Genomic DNA, 13,537 nt, shown 5'->3' with positions numbered 1-13,537 from the left:
GAGCCTGGGGGCCGCCTCATAAACACCTGTGGGCCACTTCCCACCACCGCCCGCCCCCGCCAGATGGCTCCCTACGGAGAAGGTCTGGGAGCTGCCCTATGTGGATACCATGGTGCTTCTTGCTTGTCCTACTTAGATTCTTCCTTGGGGGAGCAGCAATATTAAGATTCCTACACGGCATCTTCACAATGTCAGTGATATAAATGCAGTGATGTGAATCCCTCTGCTCTGCTGCCCTTCCCGCCTTTTCCTCCTCTCCCCTTTCCACTTCTCTCTTTCCCTCTCCTCCCCTGCTCTTTCCTTTCCTTTTCTCATTTCCTTTTCAATTTTCAATTTTTCCTTTTCCTTCTTTTCCCCCCACATCTACCTCCCGCACACTGATTTGCTAATGACCAACGAAAACAGCAAATACCAGGGAAAGTATAAATGGATCAAAAGTCCTCAAACTAATTATCCATTACTTGAACTAATTACTCTAATGATATATTGAAACATAAAGTGGGTTCAACTCAGCCACTCATAACCTCTTCCCCAAATCTCTGTAAAAGGCTTGTGGAAGATCTGTTTTGCCCATTGGTGGATAAAAATATCATCTCTGATGAGCTTCAAACTGATGCCAAAATGCAAGTTCTCTCCTTGTTTCTTGTTGGAAATAAAGTTACACAGATTTTTATTTTTTTGTGCACTAAGCACTGTTACTGAAAATCCACTAGATTTAGATAATCATATTGGTAGAGTTGAGAATTTTGTTTATATTTACCTCTTGGCAATCCTACAAACGTCTGCTTCACGCACCATTTCCTACGAGACCCTGCAATATTCAGGACAAAGATATTGTTTATCAGTGTCCCAGTCACTTTTGGCTTTTTGTTATTCTTTTATTAATTTCATAATTACTAATTTAGTTAATTTCATCATTACTAATTTAGTTTGGAATGTGCTCTTCATTAACCCTATGCATAATAATGCACATTTAGATCTACAAGATTTCTGACCCTAATTGTCTAATAAATCAACTTTAAACTGGTATACATTGCAGCTCAAAGAGACACTAACCATGATATACCCAAATACTAGGTGTTGATACAGCTAGTATTTTTAATTCCATTCCCCTACCCATTGACTTAAACAATGACATTTCAATGCTTAGATGCTGCTTATGAATTTGAGTTATATAAATAAATTTCAAGATTCTGTCAAAGTAACTATAGTCAAATTACTGTATGTTTATTTATTGATTTGCCATCTGTGATTGTTAATTTTAGGTGTCAATTTGATTGGACCATGGAGTGCCTAGATATTTGGTCAAACATTATTTGGGGTGTTTCTGAAAGGATGTTTTTGGATGAGATTAACATTTTAATTGATAGACTAAGTAAATCAGAAGACCACTCCCTAATGTGGCCTCAACCAATCTGTCGAAGGCCTGAATAGAACAAAAAGGCTGACCTTTCCCCAAGTAAGAGAATTCTTTCCTGACTGAATACCAGCCACCAGCACACCATTTTTCCCCTGTCTTCAAACTTGAACTGAAACATCAACTGAAACATCTGTTCTTCTTGAGTCTTGAGCCTGCTGGCCTTCACACTGGAACTAAACCATCACCTCTTCTGGGCCTCCAGCTTGCTGATGTACCCTGTAGGTCTTGGGATTAGCCACTACCCTCCACCAATTCCTTATAATCTCTCTATCTCTCTCTCTTCCTATATATATGTATATATATATATATATGTATGTGTACATACAAGATGATAGATAGATAGATAAATAGATCAATCGATCAATCTCCTATTGGTTCTATTTCTCTGGAGAACTAATACACCATCCAATATTTAGTTTTCCTTCTTAACAGCATCCCAGTCTCCCTCCTTGGGAATTATTTCCCTCACAATGCATACACATACATACACAATGTTTCACAGTGGGACTTTAGGTGCCTGCAATTCTATTAACAAGAATAAGCTGGATACCTTATTCACTAGACAATAATAAAGATAAAAATTGACAAGATGATAAAGATAATATTGACAAGATTAATAATCATGCCTACAAAGCCCTTACTCTGTGCCAGATACTGCTCTGATTGTATTATGTGTATAAACTCTTTTAATCACACAGCAACTCTTATGTCCATTTCACAGACAATGAAAGTGAGGTACAGAAAGTGAGACGGTAACTGGTAGAACCTGGATTTGAGCCATAGACATTCTGACTCCAGAGACTATGAAGAGCCAGATAAAAGGTTTGGATTTTTACTCAGAAGGCAACTAAAAGCCAGCAAGAGGTTTTTCTTAGTAAAGTCATATAGTCAGATTAGGTGTTTCTTGAAGTCTCCCACCCACACTTATTCAGCTATGTCAATCAGAGGAGATGACCCAGAAGCAGTATGGGGAGCCCAGCTGGGGAAGAGTTGGGGAAGCCTTGACTGATTGGTACAAGAGCTTCAACTGGGCCACTCACTCCAGGGGATTTATCTCTTTAGTTCCAAAAAACGCTAATCCAAGCCTATTACCCCAAAGAAGTACTTCTCAGTCGCCCCCAAATTGTCACCCAGAAATCTTGTGACTTCGACTCAAGCAATTGGAAATTTTCTTCCAGGATCATGACTCAGAGGGGCAGAGAGTTGGAAAATGGCTAGAGTTCTCTCATTGTCCTGTGGGCCCAAGCAGCATGGCCAAGGTTCCCACTGCCAAGGCTTCCAGGTGTCTTCATTTCCAAGCCTGATGCTCCAGCTTCCCATCAGCTTGTGTAAGTCCTGACAGGCCTCCAGAATCTCCTTTTTTAGCTAGTTAACTAAACTGGGTTTCTGTTGCTTGCAAACGAAGAATCTGAACTGATGTTCTAAGTTACTTGAGATTTTAGGACATTGTTTAAATATAACAATGAATATAAGTTCATATTATTTCATGCACATTACTAAGTGATTCATATATATATATTGCTGTGTTTTCTCTGTTTTAGACAGAAAATTACTCTGAATATCAACCTCGATTTCAGCTAGCATAATGGGGGATATGTTCCCTCCCAATACTCCCCAATCTTCCAAAATTCCTATCTACTGAAATGAACAGAAATTAAATTTTATTGTCAAAGTATATTTAAATTGTGTTTCCTCCATCCGTTTAGAAAGTAAAACTCTCAAAAGTCTGGATCATCTTATGAAGAGATATATCACTAACATGGGTAAGTAATGATAATAATATAACTACCCATTCCTTACAGCATTGTAATAAAATGTGTCCTGATATTCTAACACTAGTATAGTGTAAAAAGGGACAGAAAGAATTTCCATATTCTAACTTTTCAATATTCCATAATGGGCTGTATTTTAACATTCAAGTGGATGAGATTAGGATGTACTTTTAAAGATGAAACTGTTCTAGTACAATTCTGCTAAGATACTTTTGAATACTTAGCTTTTTTTGGTGGAAAGGTGAAAAGATTGGTCTCATCTCATGTAAGTTCCTCTCTTTCTGTCTCATGCCTGTGAGTCACACAATCTTTGTAATAGTGGATAAAACAATGGAGACGAAGGTAAAGGCATAGTAATTCCTATATTTGCCTAGTTCAGTGATTTCAAAAATGTTAAACTCACTTGATACTTATTGAATAACTCTGTGGGTAAAATATGATAAATGTTATCATTATTCTCCCTGTAATACAAACAAGGAATCTCATATTTAAAGATATTAATAATTATTATACCCAATATTTGCTGTACTACTTGGTATCTACAATTAATTTCTCACAACAATATCTTCAATAATTGTGTATTTCCATATCCTCGTTTGACAGATGGGGAAATTGACTCTGTAGAAGATGAAATACTTTGCCTAAGGTCCCACAGCTAATAAGACACAGGATCAGGATCAGAGTGTGGCTCTCTTCTCACTCCAAATCCTGGGTTCTAAACATTTTTCCTGTTGCCCAAGATGGCACAAATAGCAAGTGACAGATCCAAGGACTCTAAGACATACTTTTTTTTTTTTTTTGCACATTTTACTTCTCTAAAACTGGGATACATTTTATAATCAACAGCATCCCGCAGTCACTGTCTCATGTCTTAGCTGTTACTACCTATGTATGCAGCCCTTGGTTGCTATTTCTGGTGCAGGACTGGGCAACTATAGCCTTCAATACTTTCTCCAACAGACCATTTAAGGACCATTTGAGGAAGGAATAATGGATTTGGTTGTTGTCTGAAAAAACTTCCACTGACATCTTTTGGTAAGATCAAGAAAAGGCCAGCATCAAAATGTACAGCAGGTTGCTCCTGATGTAGTCCTCTCCTAAGAAGTCCTACACCACTGTTCTCTTGATGACACAGATGAAAATACTTTGTGGAAGGATGAGGGTATCAATAACTGGGATGCAAAGTCATTCTGAATAACCAGATTCTGAATGAGAAGAAACTTTTGGACTCCTTTAACAATATATTTCTCTCATGTTTTTTCTCTTTATGGATACACAAGAGTGATATATGACTGAATGTTTGAATAAGTTCTTAAAAAACTCTTTCAATAAGTTTAAAATAAAATGCTTAGTGGTACAAAAGCATTGTGTTGGTTTAATTGACAGTGGTTTGTGGGCTATTTTTTCCCCTTTTATAGTGGTACATAATATAATTGTTCATTTTATAATTGGTGAGTCTTTAAAGTAATGAAATATAGTAGTGTTCCAACAAGTCAATCTATTCTTCATCATACCAAACTGCTGCACCCTATTTTTATATTTTACATTTTATATGTATGTTTTTTTATTTTATATATTTTTTGCCTTAAAAGAAAACTGGGGATCAGAATACAAGATCCAGATTGGCATATTAAACAAATGACTAAAGTATATATTATGAACCCATGAGCAATTAATCTTACACATTTAAATGAAGATCAAGATTACTTAGAGATTTTTTTTACTTATTAACCAGGGCCAGGTTTTAGCAAGCCACTGAGTCTGGCAGACATGAATGAGTATGTAGGATTGCTTTCAATGGACTTAAAGAAGGCTTGTATACTTGAAGTTACAGTTCGCTTTAGATCCTAAGAAGGGAGCACAGACATACTGTGCTCAATCAACACTTGACTGTTTGATTTTAAAGGCATATAGGACTTCTTTCTCCTTGAGGCATCTTTGATAGTGGAGACTATGGATCAGAGCTTTGAATCTTGAAGTCATCTTAAAGTCAGCAAATTGATAAAGTTCTGTTCATGCTGAGGGCATGCAGCAATTCATGTGCATCAGGCGATTTAATGGTCCTCATTTTCTGACAAGATTAGAAACTTGTTCTTAAATAAATGGTGGGTGTTAATGATAGATACAAGGGGAAAATGAAGTCTTTCTAAATACAGTATAGAAAGAATACGTATTTTTTCTCCCTTGTAGATTTCATATTAGTAAGATCTAAGAAGCCCATAAGATAATTGCCAGCACATATTCTCCCAGCAAGCATCACATCTTCTAGTCTCTGTTCAATTTATTTTGTTGCCTGGATATCATATATTATATACACTTCTGGCCTTTATTTTCCTCAAGTTTTGAAAAAGTACACAAGTTATATATGAACACATGATCATTTCTTTAAAAATTACAATGTTATGTTTAGAAATAAACTTCCATTTTGACCTTGACCTCTATCATGACCCATATTGACTAAACCTCCAAGCAGACAATTATTTTTATCAGAGTTCTCTTATGTACATTTAGACACACACACGCACACAAATATTATTTTTCTCAGTTTTTAAAACATTAAATAATTGTACATATTATTTAAGAGCTTACTTGTTTATTCAACCATATTTTTGAGAGCTAGCTATATTGATAAATACAAATATAATTCATTCTCATAACAACTGAATAATAATCCATGATGTTTCATTTTACTTCATTTCATTCCCCTATTGCATCATGTGGATACTTTCTTTTACTTTTCTATAATTAAGTGGGTGCAATACTTACCTTTGTATCTATCTCCTTGTCCATATCTATTTATTTAACCCAGAGACCTGAAAGTAGAATTGTGGAGAAATTGGGTATGTACATTTTCATATTTAATAGATGCAGTAAATTGCCATCCAGAATGGTTGTAATTATTTTTACTCCCATCAGTGATGTGTGTCTGAGAACTTGTTTTTCATACAGTCATCAATATGCAATACTGTTAGATCCTAATATTTTGGCCTATCTGATAGATGAAAAATAATGTCATTATTTTAATTTACACTTTCCTAATAATGGGTGATTTTTACTATCTTTTCATATGTTTGTTGGCTATTTGGATTCCACAAATTGTCTATTGATGCATTATGCACACATTTTCTGTTGTCTTCTTAAATTTTGGAGTTCTCTTGGTTACATAGTTTTAAAAATAATTCTTGGTTTTATGTGTTCTTCTACTTATATGTTGTTTGTCTTATCCTTGTAAATGTTATTTTTCATTAAGAAGAAGTTTAAAATTCTGATTATAGCCACATTTGTTAATGTTTTTCTGTTTTATGTGTGTTATTGGGATAATTTAATTAATATCTTTCTAACCTAAGGTCATAAAGTTAGTCTTCTTTTTGACTCAAATAGTTCAGTTTCTAAAATATTTATGTTTCTGATCCATCTGGACTTTATTTTGTATTTCATGATTTTATTATTTACATAGAGATATGTAATTGTTTCAGCAAGATGTGTTAAATAGTCCAAATTCTCCCCCACTGATTCATGATGCCTCCCCATCATACAATTATTCTGTGTATGTTTCTAATGGGGCAATTTTCTATTGCATTTATCTATAGATTTATTCCTGGGCCAATTTCACTATTCTAAAATTACTATAACTTTATAGAATTTCTTGGTAAATTGTAGATTAAGTGGCCTTACCTTGTTCATTTTATTTTTTGCCTCATTTATTCTTGCTCATGTATGCTTCTGTATAAATTTATAATTAATTTGAAAAGTTCCACAAATAGTTCTATTTACATTTGATTGAGACTGCACTGAATTTCTAAATTATTTGAAAAAATCGATATGTGTGTAATATTATTGAAAATTCTCATTCTCCATTTTTTAGATGTTTTATGTTCTTCAACAAAATGTATTATTTTCTTTATGAGGTTCATCCACTTTGTTAAAATTATTCTTAACTGCTTTTTATTTAAAAATTATTTTGAAGGGAGTATTTCACCCCATTTTTTTCTTATTAGTCATTACTCTTATTTAGAATATGTTGTGTTTCACATGTGGATCCTTCCATCAACAATGTATCTAACATACATATGAGAAACTTGCTGAAATCTATTATGATAGTTTGTTCATCGACATTTTTGAATGTTCTTACGCTTACAATCTTATGCTAACCCTATATTGTATTTCCACTTTTTTTCCTCTGAGGATAATCCACTTTCTTGTGAACTTAATTATGCATTTAAAATAATTTTTTAAAATGTTATCCAGTATTTTTATGTGCTCCATTATAGGAGAGTTTGGTATTATATGACCTACCTGAATGCTCTAAATTATATTCTAGAAATTTATCCACTTCATCCAGGATTAGAGTAAAGTTACTCAGGGGTTTCCCATATTTTTCTAAAAGTGAAATAAAACATTTATCTCTATTTGAAACAATTATCTTTAAACTTTTTCTTTTTATTTTTGAAGCAACTTCAAACTGTTGCAAATAAGTACAAAAAATTTTCCCCCCACAAGAATAATTTGACTGTAAGGTACTGACATAAGGCCCCATCACCCCCAAATCCTTATTTATTTATTTTTTATTGGAGTTAATAATTTCTGCTGTACAATGAAGTGAATCAGCTATATGTATACCTATATCCCCTCCCTCTTGGAACTCCCTTCCATGCCCCGCCCCCATCCCACGCATCTAGGTCATCACAGAGCACCGAGCTGAACTTCCTGTGCTTTATAACATGTTCCCACTAGCTATCTGTTTTATGTGTTGTAGTGTATATATGTTAGTCTTAATCTCCCAATTCGTCCAACCCTCCCCTTCCCCCACTGTGTCCACACGTCCATTCTCTACATCTACGTCTCTATTCCTGCCCTGCAAATAGGTTCATCTGTATCATTTTTCTAGATTCCACATATATGCATTAATATACGATATTTGTTTTTCTCTTTCTGGCTTACTTCACTCAGTATGACAGACTCTAGGTCCACTCACATCTCTACAAATGACCCAATTTCATTCTTTTTATGGCTGAGTAATATTCCAATGTATATATGTACCACATCTTCTTTATCCATTCATCTGTTGATGGACATTTAAGTTGTTTCCATGTCCTGGCTATTGTAAATAGTGCTGCAATGAACGTTGGGGTACATGTGTCCTTTTGAATTAGGCTTTTCTCAGGGTATATGCCCAGCAGTGGGATTGCTAGGTCATATGGTAGTTCTATTTTTAGTTTTTCAAGGAACCTCCATACTGTTCTCCACAGTGGCTGTAGCAATTTACATCCCCACCAACAGTGCAAGAGGGTTTCCCTTTCTCCACACCCTCTCCAGCATTTATTGTTTGTAAATTTTTTGATGATGGCCATTCTAACCAGTGTGAGGTGATAGCTCACTGTAGTTTTGATTTGCATTTCTCTAATAATTAGTGATGTTGAGCATCTTTTCATGTGCCTCTTGACCGACCATCTGTATGTCTTCTTTGGTGAAATGTCTATTTAGTTCTTCTGCCCATTTTTTAATTGGGTTGTTTGTTTTTTTGATATTGAGCTCCATGAGCTGTTTGCATATTTCGGAGATTAATACTTTGTTGCTTCATTTGCAAATATTTTCTCCCATTCTGAGGGTTGTCTTTTCATCTTGTTTTTGGTTTCCTTTGCTGTGTAAAAGCTTTTAAATTTCATTAGGTGCCATTTGTTTATTTTTGCTTTTATTCTCATTACTTTAGGAGGTGGGTCAAAAAAGGTCTTGCTGTGATTTATGTCAAAAATTGTTCTGCCTATGTTTTTCTCTAAAAGTTTTATAGTGTCTGGCCTTACATTTAGGTCTTTAATCCATTTTGACTGTATTTTTATTTATGGTGTCAGGGAGTGTTCTAATTTCATTCTTTTACATGTAGCTATCCAGTTTTCCCAGCACCACTTATTGAAGAGGCTGTCTTTGCTCCACTGTGTGTTCTTGCCTCCTTGTCATAAATTAGGTGACCATATGTGCATGGGTTTATCTTTGGGCTTTCTATCCTCTACCATTTATCTATATTGCTGTTTTTGTGCCAATACCATACTGTCTTGATTACTGTAGCTTTGTAATATAGTTTGAAGTCAGGGAGCCTGATTCCACCAGCTCTATTTTTCTTTCTCAAGATTTCTTTGGCTATTCAGGGTCTTTTGTGTTTCCATACAAATTGTAAAAATTTTTGTTCTAATTCTGTGAAGAATGTCACTGGTAATTTGATAGGGATTGCATTGAATCTGTAGATTGCTTTGGGTAGTAGAGTCATTTTCACAATATTGATTCTTCCAGTTCAAGAACATGGGATATCGTTCCATCTGTTTTTGTCATCTTTGATTTCTTTCATCAGTACCTTATAGTTTTCTGGGTTCAGGTCTTTTACCTCCTTGCATAGGTTTATTTCTATGTATTTTATTCTTTTTGATGGGATGATAAATGGGATTGTTTCCTTAATTTCTCTTTCTGATCTTTTTTTGTTAGTGAATAGGAATGCAAGAGATTTCTGTGTGTTAATTTTGTATCCTGCAACTTTACCAAATTAATTGATGAGCTCTAGTAGTTTCTGGTAACATCTTTAAGATTTTCCTTTTATAGTATCATGTCATCTGCAAACAGTGACAGTTTTATGTCTTCTTTTCCAATTTGGATTCCATTTATTTCTTTTCTTCGCTGATTGCCTTGGCTAGGACTTCCAAATCCATGTTGAATAAAACTGGTGAGAATGGACATCCTTGTTTTCTTCCTGATCTTAGAGGAAATGCTTTCAGTTTTTCCCCACTGAGAATGATGTTAGCTGTGGGTTTGTCACATATGACCTTTATTATGTTGAAGTATGTTTCCTCTATGCTCACTTTCTGAAGAGTTTTATCATAAATTGGTGTTGAATTTTGTCAAAAGATTTTTCTGCATCTATTGAGATGATCATATGGTTTTTATTCCTTAATTCTTTTGTTAATGTGGTGTATCACATTTATTGATTTGTGTATATTGAAGAATCCTGGGACTTCCCTAGTGGCGCAGTTGTTAAGAATCCACCTGCTAATGCACAGGACACAGGTTCGAGCCCTGGTTCGGGAAGATCCCACATGCTGCAGTGCAAATACCCTATGTGCCACAACTACTGAGCCTGTACTCTAGAGCCTGTGAGCCACAACTACTGAGCCTGCGTGCCACAACTACTGAAGCCCATGCACCTAGAGCCCATGCTCCACAACAAGAGAAGCCACTGCAGTGAGAAGCCTTCACACTGCAATGAAGAGTAACTCCCTCTCGCCTCAACTAGAGAAAGCCCCTGCACAGCAACAAAGGACCAACGCAGCCATAGATAAATAAATAAATAAATAAATAAATAAATAAATAGCCTTAAAAAAAAAAGAATCCTTGCATAAATCTCACTTCATCATGGTGTATGATCCTTTTAATGTGTTATTGGATTCTGTTTGCTAGTATTTTGTTGAGGATTTTTGCTTCTATGTTCATCAGTGATATTGGTCTGTAATTTTCTTTTTTGGTGATATATTTGTCTGGTTTTCATATCAGGGTGATGGTGGCCTTGTAGAATGAGTTTGGGAGAGTTCCTCCCTCTGCAATTTTTTGGGAAGAGTTTGAGAAGGATAATTATTAGCTCTTCTCTAAGTATTTGATAGAATTCACCTGTGAAGCCATCTGGTCCTGGACTTTTGTTTGCTGGAAGATTTTTAATTACAGTTTCAATTTCATTATTTATGATTGGTCTGTTTATATTTTCTAATTCTTCTTGGTTCAGTCTTGGAAAGTTGTAACTTTCCAAGAATTTGTCCCTTTCTTCCAGGTTGTCCATTTTGTTGGCATATAGTTGCTTGTAGTCATCACTTATGATCCTATGTATTTCTGTGGAGTCAGTTGTAATTTCTCATTTTCATTCCTAATTTTAGTGATTTGAGTTCTTTGCCTTTTTTTCTTCATGAGTCTCTCTAAAGGTTTATCAGTTTTGTTTATCTTCTCAGAGAACCAGCTTTTAGTTTTATTGATCTTTGCTACTGTTGTTTTCATTTCTATTTCATTTATTTTTGCTCTGATCTTTATGATTTCTTTCCTTCTACTAACTTTGGGTTCTGTTTGTTCTTCTCTCTCTAGTTGCTTTACGTGTAAGGTTAGATTGTTTATTTGAGATTTTTCTTGTTTCTTGAGGTGAGATTGAATTGCTATAAACTTTCCTCGTGGAACTGCTTTTGCTGCATCCCATAGGTTTTGTGTCATTGTGTTTTCATTGTCATTTGTTTCTATGTATTTTTTTCCCTCTTTGATATCTTCAGTGATCTCTTGTTTATTTAGTAGCACACTGTTTAGCCTCCATGTATTTGTGTTTTTTACAGTTTTTTTCCTGTAATTGATTTCTAATCTCATAACATTGTGGTGGGAAAAGATGCTTGATACAATATCAATTTTCTTTAATTTTCTCAGGCTTGATTTGCGACCCAAGCTGTGATCTGTCCCAGAGAATGTTCCATGTGCACTTGAGAAGAAAGTGTATTCTGCCACTTTCGGGTGGAATGTCCTATAAATATCAATTAAATACATCTGGTCTATTGTGTCATTTAAAGATTGTGTTTCCTTATTTATTTTCTGTTTGTATGATCTGTCCATTGATGTAAGTGTGGTGTTAAAGTCCCCCACTATTATTGTGTTACTGTCAATTTCCCCTTTTTTGGTTGTTAGCATTTGTCTTATGTATTGAGGTGCTTCTATGTTGGATGCATAAATATTTATAATTGTTATATCTTCTTGGATTGATCCCTTGATCATTATGTAGTGTCCTTCTTTGTCTCTTGTATCAGTCTTTATTTTAAAGTCTCTTTTATCTGATACAAGTATTGCTACTTCAGCTTTCTTTTGATTTCTGTTCACATGGAATATCTTTTTCCATCCCTTCACTTTCAGTCTGTATGTGTCCCTAGGTCTGAAGTGGGTCTCTTGTAAGTGGGTCTCTTGTAGGCAGCACATATATGGGTCTTGTTTTTGTATCCATTCAGCCAGTCTGTGTCATTTGGTTGGAACATTTAATCCATTTACATTCAAGGTAATTATCAATATGTATGTTCCTATTACCATTTTCTTAATTGTTTTGGGTTTGTTTTTGTGGGTCTTTTTCTTCTGTTGTGTTTCCTGCCTAGAGAAGTTCCTTTAGCATTTGTTGTAAAGTTGGTTTGGTGGTACTGAATTCTGTTAGCTTTTGCTTGTCTATAAAGCTTTTGATTTCTCTGTTGAATATGAATAGATCCTTGCTGGGTAGAGTAATCTTGGTTGTAGTTTTTTCATTTCATCACTTTAAGTATGTCCTGCCAGAGGAATCAGCTTCCCTTGTATGTTATTTTTTGTTTTTCCCTTGCTGCTTTTATTTTTTTTCTCTGAATTTAATTTTTGTTAGTTTGATTAATATGTGTCTTGGTGTGTTTCTCCTAGGGTTTATCCTGTATGGGACTTTCTGTGCTTCCTGGGCTTGGATGGCTATTTCCTTTCCCATGTTAGGGAAGTTTTTGACTCTAATCTCTTTGAATATTTTCTCATACCCTTTCTTTTTCTCATCTTTCTCTGGGACCCCTAATAATGTACCAACATAATTCCAATGTTGGTACATTTAGTGTTGTCCCAGAGGTCTCTGAAATTGTCTTCAATTCTTTTCATTCTTCTTTCTTTATTCTGCTCCTTGACAGTTATTTCCACCATTCTGTCTTCCAGCTCACTTATTCATTCTTCTGCCTCAGTTATTCTGTTATTGATTCCTTCTAGTGTATTTTTCATTTCAGTTATTGTGTGGTTCATCTCTGTTTGTTTGTTCCTTACTTCTTCTAGATCTTTGTTAAACATTTCTTGTATTTTTGCAGTCCATATCTCCATTCTATTTCCAAGATTTTGGATCATCTTTACTATCATTACTCTGAGTTCCTTTTTAGGTAGGTTGCCTATTTCCTCTTCATTTATTTGGTCTTGTAGGTTTTTACCCCATATCCCTTCCCTCTTGTGCCTCCCTTCCACACTCCCTATCGTACCCCTTTAGGTGGTCACAAAGCACCAAGCTGATTTCCCTGTGCTATGCAGCTGCTTCCCACTAGCTATCTATTTTACATTTTAGTGTATATATGTCAGTGTTATTCTCTCACTTCGTCCCAGCTTACCCTTCCCCCTCCCTGTGTCCTCAAGTCCATTCTCTGTCTGCGTCTTTATTCTTATCCTGCCCTTACTTCATCAGAACCATATTTTTTTAGATTTCATATATATGTGTTAGCATACGGTTGTGTTCCTATCTTCCTGTTTGGTCTGAGGCTTCTAACACTGGAGTTTGTAGGCTATTAGGTAGAGCTGGTTCTTGGTG

The sequence above is a fragment of the Balaenoptera physalus genome (assembly GCF_965194825.1).
Source record: "Balaenoptera physalus genome assembly, chromosome: 1".
NCBI lineage: Eukaryota > Metazoa > Chordata > Mammalia > Artiodactyla > Balaenopteridae > Balaenoptera > Balaenoptera physalus.
The sequence above is the reverse complement of the archived record's forward strand: the minus strand, read 5'-3'. Positions refer to the sequence as shown.